Below are 7,713 nucleotides of genomic sequence, written 5' to 3' on the forward strand. Positions count from 1 at the left end.
CTATTTATATAAGGGGGACTTTGAAATTTGTGGGGTTCTCAAAATCGAGTTCAATTACATACACCGAAAAAGAAAAGGCAAATAAATGAAAACGAAAACATAAACATTTCCATCTTTTTCTTAAGAAATTTATTACTATTAAGCAGTAAAAACATGTATACAAAATTGGGAGGAATTAAACCAAAATCTCTACTAATATAAAAATGAGAAAATAAGGCATAGTCTTAATTCCTTTGTGTTTCCTCGCAAAAAAAAAAAAAAGGAATTGACGTAATAGATTTATTGAGTTAAATATTTTTTTATTTTAAATGATATAATTTGATAAAAGATTTTAAAATTCTGTGATGATGCAAATTACGCAAGTTAATGCATTTATTTATTAATTTAAATTGAGTCATACTTTATTAATTTATTTTGTACATATTTTGGAGTCACATAATATGAAATGAAACGTGTTTTAGGAGTTAATAGTAACAATAGGATATGCTTGACATTTGTAGTAAAGAAAAATATTTGACTCTTTAAATACGAATGGTATCAAATGATATGAGACAATAAAAAGACTAAAAAGCTTGAGGATAAAAATAAAACGTTAAGACAAATTTTCAATATATACTTCCTCCGTCACATATTAGTTGATTATTAAAAATATCTCCCATATTAGTTGCTTATTAAAATATCCATCTCGAAATACTTGTTGACTTATAAATCAAGATAAAATTAATTAAAATATATTTTTATTATGATTTCTTAAGGAACTTGCAAAATAAAAATGTGACAACTAACGTAGGACGGAGAGGAGTATTTGTTTGCCCCACGTAAAAGACTACTATAGTTTGGTAGTTTTTCCTTGAAAGACTTCGCCTTCTCCACGTTTTGATTAAATTCGCCAACAGCTTTTCAATAACTTGACATGTATGTAGTAGTTAGGTCTAAAAACCTCACAATTAGGTGAACAAGCAGCTTTGAAGACTAAATTTAAGTCAAAGTAGAATTTAATAGCGTTTAGATTTTTAATGTTGTAGTATACCATAATAAATTATCATTAAAGATTATGATGGATTGGTAAGTACCCTTTTATCATTAACCAGAAGTTTTAGATTAAAGTCGTGAAAATAGATTTTTTTAGGGAGAACTTTACCTTCAAAGTGGACTTCTGTGTGTGAATTTGAAATAGTTCCGAGAGGGGGTAGGGAACAACACATGGGAATTTAAAAAAGGGCATTTTACATAAATAGCAAACATTTGGGGTTTAATCAAACTGCATAGCTAATGTTTCAATATTTACGTTTTGTAGCAAATCAGCCTAGCTCCCACATGTGTATTCAATTTTTTTTTTGTTAGTTGTATTCATGAATACAACAAATTTTTTTCCATTGTATTCATGAAATAACTATTTGTATTCATAAATTGGCTTGTTGTATTCATGAATACAACGAGTACAAACTGAATACATATACACCAATAATTACACAAATACATCATATTTTCCGGTATGTATACAACAAATACAAGCGAAAAATACAGTATAAAACATTCATACACCAAAAAATTAACAAAGATGCCATATTTTCCGGTATGTATACAACAAATACAAGCGAAAAACATTGTATACACGGTAAATATACAACAAAATAAAGCGAAAATCTGGACTTTTTCCTGATCTGACAGGAAATAATTCTGGCGAATCCAGATCTGACCGGGAAAAATTCCGGCGAATACAGATCTGACCGGAAAAAATTCCGGCGAATACAGCGAAAATCTGGACATTTTTTTTCCGACGTAGATTTGAGTTTTTTTCTTCTTTTCCGGCATAGATCTTAGTTTTTTTTCTTTTTTGCTTCCAACAATGCTCAGATCCGTCGATATTCCGACGAATCCAGATCTAACCGGATCTGACCGGAGCAGTGGGGAGAAGAGGGACGGCATTTTGGCCGGAGAAGATGCACGGCATTTTCGTCGGAGCTCCGGCGGCGGTAGTGGCCAGCGGCGGAGCAGTGGGGAGAAGAGAGGGGAGAGAAATGGGAAGGATGGGTTGGAAGTGAATAGTGGGATGAGTATTCTATTTTGTGTGTGTATATATATATATAGTTACTAAATGATATTAATACACAAATGTTTGCTATGAGAAGTAATTAAGTTAAACTATAGCTACTAAATGTGAATACCCACTATATGTTTGTTATATCATGTAGTTATCCCTTTAAAAAATAATGGAACAAACAATCAAAAACTTATACTCCTATGTGTTACTAATATTTGGGCTGCATACATATGTGGCTCTTTAAACTTGTCTATTTTTTTTTATTTAGATACTTGAGCTAAAAGGTTTACCTATTGAACCCCTAAACTCAAACTATATTGTGCCTATTGGGGACACTATGCTGACATGGCACGACATGTGTAGTACACCCTCCTTTCAGAGAGTGGAAGACCCCAATCTTCTTCTTCTTCTTTTTTATATAATTACTAGACGATGAAAGCCCGTGCTAGCACGGGCCCAACACAAAAAAAGTATCACATTTTTTTTTAGTCTGTCTAACAAAAAATGATATATTTTTATGTTTAAAAATCATTTCACTTAAAACTTCCCCTTTTACCTTTAATGAAAAGATCTTTCCTTTCTTTTTTAAACCTCGTGCCTAGTGAAAATATGTCACATAAATTAGGACATAGAGAGCACCTTTTAGTAATATAATTATGGAATTTTTATTATAGAAAGTATTATAATTCAATTAATTGAAAAATATCAATAAATTATTCTACTTAGTCCGCCTTTTCCATATATGACTTTCCTGGTTTGGTTCTCCAATTGAAAGATTTAAATTACACTTTCTCCTACAGAGTTTCATGTCATCATCTCTTTCTACTCAATAACATTGAAAAACGCTTTCACGTGTTAGTATCTCTTGTAGTATTAAATTTTTAAGTATAGGTCAACTTCATCATTTTAAGAAAATATGTGTATACGTTTCTTGACCGTTTATATTTCATCTTCTTGGTGTTATTCCTCATTATTTGTGTGAGACGTATGTGTCTAAAATTAGTGCATTTTTATCCTTACCCAAAGGTATAAGTTTAAATCTTTTGGTTTTATGACTTCTTTAGCGGTTTTTATGTTAAATTTAAATCTTTATTTCTTTTTTCTTGAATTTCTATTATTTAAATTTTCTCTAAGCGTATCTTTATAATTTTCTGAACTTAGTATCATTATTTAAGTGTCCTTTTTTTTTGTTTTTTGCAATTGTCTCCTATTTCTTCTCGTGGACCCCGCCTTAATTTTTTTTCAATTGTCTTCTACTTCTTCACGTGGATGTCGCCTTAATTTTTTTTTCAATCATCTCCTACTTCTTCACGTAGATCCCACCTTATTATTTTTTTAATTTTTTTTTAATTAACTATATTAGAAGAGTGGGTGGTTGACGCCCAAACCAACTCTTCTAATATAGTAGAAATTTCATGTTATATCCCGTAATTTTATACGTCGAGTTATTCGCAAGAGAATCGACTCAAGTTAAAGACGGGATCATTTTCGGGCACGAAACAAAAATCTTTAATTTCCGGTCTCTATTAGAAAATGAATTGCTTATGAATTTTACTTAGTGTAAAAATATTAATGGAAAGTTGGGATTAATTTACCATGATTAGATTATTAAGTGGGGATTAGTGATTAATTAATCTAATTATCGAAAAGTTGGCCCCCCCATGACACGTGGCGAGATTTGGTTGGACTTGAATAAAGATGGACACATGTCATGAAAATTGACACATGTCCACTTTGTAAAGATAATATATAAGTATAAGTGGATGACTAAGTCATCACATATTCCACAAATTAATCTTGCAAATTAGGTTTTAGAGAGAAGGGCTCTCAAGCCTAGAGAGAGAAAGAAGTTCCCGCGCGCACTATTCACGGGCGGCGTTACTGTTCACGGCGGACTATTCACGGCGGCGCTACTGTTCACGCCGCCACTGTTCACGGACAGCCCATTTTTGCCCCCTTCTACACAATTAATTGGAGAGATTTGAAGATTAAGAGGAGGAAAAAGATGGAGCTCATGGTAGCCATGGCTTTCTTGAAGACATTTCATGGTGAAAAATTAGAGCTTGTCTCTAAGGTAAGATTTAATTCTTTTCTACATGTTTTGGAGGTAGTTTAGACTTGTATAGCTTGGTAGATGTGTGTTGAATACAAACGGGTTATGTATGTTGATGTTGAATTATAAATTGAGCCGTGTAAGGGGGGTGTTTTGAGTAAGAATGAGGAATTGATTTTAGTAGCATTATGTAGGAATTAAATGGTTAAATTTAAATTTGTGTTGTTTTATGGACATATTGCTATCCTTGCTAAATTGAAAGGATTGAGGGTATGATTATGTTCATATGATTATTGTTGTTGTTATCATGGGTTATCTGATGAGAATGAAGGAAATTAATGGTTAGAAACTTTATAGAGGTCGTGTGGGTGTGTGAAGAGGAGTGTGGCCGTGAGCCATATTAATGAAAGAGAATGGTGAATTAAAATTTATTTAGCTTGTTAGAGGTGTCGTTGTGACATTGATGACGTAGATAAAGGGTTAACGAGTTGAGTTGGTGTTGAAATTGGTTATATGTTGTTATGAGAAATTATGTGATTTTTATATAATTTTTATGCAATTATGAAAGTAAGATGCTAAATGTGAACTATGGTTGTTATTAATGAATTTGGAAGAAAACAATGCGATTTGGTAGTTTCGTTGCAATTGTAGAAGTTTCGAATGGAATATGGAAATGGGCGGAATGGTTCGAATCCTTGGATATTGTTTAAAATGTTATTGAAATATGTTTGGGTAATCTTGAGTTAGTTAATGAATATGGAAAAAAATGTTGATATTAGTTGGATGGTGTGAAGTTAGAATGGAAGAGTTACATTATGTGGAAAGGAAGGGAAAATTTTTGGATTGTTGGAAATGTTGTATGAATTGCTTAGAATGTCTTTAAGTATTGTTGGTATGGATTCGGGTTAGTATTTAAATATATAAGCATCGATGTTGGCTTGAAGGTAAGTCGTCGAGTTGAATTTATGAAAGTTGTTGAATGATGTAAAAGAGAGTTACTATTATTATTTTGCCTTTCGAATTGGTTATCAATGTTACTAGGTTGGTTATTGTGGTTGTTGTTGTTGATTTTGGACGAGTTAAATTCTCGGGTTGGCCTATTTACAGGGGAAATGCTGCTCAAATTTCTGTAGAATTTAGAATTAGTTTGGAATGAATGGCTTAAGTACCTATGGCTAATGTTTGATATTCGTTGGCGTATTCATAGGCCTTGGGGAGCCCGAGGCGTAGGTTGGGATTAACTTTAGTTGGGAAAACTTGGAGCGCGTACGAGGTATGTAAAGCGCAACCCTTCTTTCTTTTGGCATGCCTTAGTTTTCAATAGGCTAGATTATAAGCCTTGAGGAAAATTCTAAGATTCGAAATCCGAGCATGTTATGAGCCTTATAAATATTCCTTGGCACTCTTATGTATGATTTGATGAAATATGAACCATTATGTCTTTGAAATAATCGCTTTCCGAACTTTGCATAAAAAGGTTTCACTTTAAAGAATTTCGTAATTTGTAAACGCCATATCTTTCACAGAAAGGCTCGGATTGCTTCAATAATTTTTGTAGAAGTTTATATGGCATATAATGAGTATGTTTTCCATAGGCGGGCCCGACTCGGGTAAATACCCGTTCGTGGGCCCCGCGACTTTCCTTTATGTAATTCGGGAACTTTTGAAAGAATTCGTTATGACTATTATTTCGATTTTCAAGTATGATCATTTTACTTATATTTGAGTCTATGATAATGATTTTATGCATATGGTTACTCATGACTCTGCTCGTGCGTTCTGTTATATCTTTCGCCGGTTCCCGGGCCGGTTCTGTTATCGTGCGCACTTTGATATACTCCGGAGTTATGCTGTGTTTATGGTTCACCGAGCTACTCGCAAAAGAGGGTCGGGTTCCACCTATATTTGGTGTTATGCTGTGTATGGCGTTATGTGGTGATGTGATATGTGACGGGGATACGGAGATTTGAAACTTTCTGGTGTTATGCTGTGTTATGGCGCCATCGACGGGTGGGCGACCATATTCTTCTGTACCCTATGCATTACTTACATATTTTTGAAAGTAAGCAAATTTTGATATGTTGGATTTGCACTTATGTTTGGTACTTCCATTTCGTTTATGTCTCAGATTTGCTTTCTGTATATTCTGCTTTGCATACTCAGTACATATTTCGTACTGACCCCCTTTCTTCGGGGGGCTGCGTTTCATGCCCGCAGGTACAGACGCACAGTTTGGTGATCTACCCATTTAGGACACCCTCTTCTGCTGTTTGGAGTGCTCTTCTCATTTCAGAGCACACATTTTGGTATATATTCGTTCGCTATGTATATATGTATTTGTTCAGGGGCACGGCGGGGCCCTGTCCCGCCATATGATTCGGTTTGTCTGTTTAGAGGTCTGTAGACGTATTTGTGGGTGTGTATGCCTACTTCTGTACGGATGTGTTTGCATGACTCTATTCGTTATGGCAGCCTCGTCGGCGTGCATTTTGTATATGTTGTGGCAGCCTTGTCGGCGTGCATTTGTATATGCGTTTTGGGCCGTTGTGCCATTTGACAGCCTTGTCGGCTTTTGACATATTTGATAGCCTTGCCGGCTTTTTGACATCTATACATATATATCCGCATATGGTTGCGTTGAGATGTGTTTGAACAGTTTGATATAGTTTGAGACGGCATATAGTAATTATGGCCGTATATGCTATTTGTGTGTGATCAAATATGGATAGGTATGTCAGGGTGCCCAAGTAGGGCGTCAGTCACGGCCTACGGGGTTGGGTCGTGACATTTCACTTCGGTCTCCTTCAACCACTATCTCCACCTCTTGCACCACCATCACCACCACCTTTAAAAAGAAAATATTTTTGCTTTTCTTCTTCTTTCTTTTTTCCACATTTATTCTCCTCGTGGCAATATAAAAGTTGTCTCACTCTCATTTATCAAAATTGCAATGAATAATTAGGAAGCAGCACCATCAAAATTATCTCTTCATAATTTAATTAAGCAGTCACCAAGGAAGAATTAGTTTAATCAAATTTTTGGCCCCTTTTCAATTGTGTTATTAAACAAAGCATCAAATTAATGGAAGGAGGAAGATTCATGGGCGGAGCCGCCGCCGTTACACCCACTGCGCCACCATCACTTCTCCCTAAAACCACCATTGCCATCATAGACAAAGATTTATTTCTTTCACATAACCCACTTTCACGGTCTTCCCCCCTTACCTTAGTCAGACTGGCATGAAGCTTACCTGAGGAATTAGGAAGATGAAAGAAAGAAAAGCGGAAAAGGGGGATACGCGCAAAGCGCTCCACCTGACTTAGAACAATTATTTGATGGCATCTGCCAAAAGAGCGCGGAGTTGCTTCGACTCAGAGGTAGGGGTCCGCTTTCGATTCAATATCTTTCTTAACACCCGGAAAATTATATGCCTCTATAGTAGCCTCTTCCCTGTTTGGGCATTTGGAACTGTTAGCAGTTGAGAGCATCAGATCTCTTTGTTTGCTGGCCAGTTCTTAAGCATTCTCTGAGTGTTGGAAGTACGTCAGACTCCTCTCCAGGCCAAAAGAAGTGTGATCTCACGACAGCTGATGACGGGTCTAGAGACCTTTTTGCC

The 7,713-nt window shown here is 35.3% G+C and overlaps 1 long non-coding RNA gene across 3 annotated transcripts; it reads left to right on the top strand.

Moving 5' to 3' along the window:
• Positions 1–3,992: 3,992 nt before the first annotated feature.
• On the top strand, positions 3,993–6,710 carry LOC132622563 (uncharacterized). 3 transcript variants are annotated; one of them, XR_009575942.1, is made up of 2 exons: positions 3,993–4,118; positions 6,315–6,710. It is a non-coding gene; the product is annotated as an uncharacterized LOC132622563 (long non-coding RNA). The 3 variants fall into 3 exon arrangements; XR_009575951.1 differs by lacking the exon at positions 3,993–4,118 and adding an exon at positions 5,297–5,370; XR_009575954.1 differs by lacking the exon at positions 3,993–4,118 and adding an exon at positions 5,379–6,159.
• Positions 6,711–7,713: the final 1,003 nt, after the last annotated feature.

This window comes from Lycium barbarum, chromosome 1 (genome assembly GCF_019175385.1).
Source record: "Lycium barbarum isolate Lr01 chromosome 1, ASM1917538v2, whole genome shotgun sequence".
Classification (NCBI taxonomy): Eukaryota; Viridiplantae; Streptophyta; class Magnoliopsida; order Solanales; family Solanaceae; genus Lycium; species Lycium barbarum.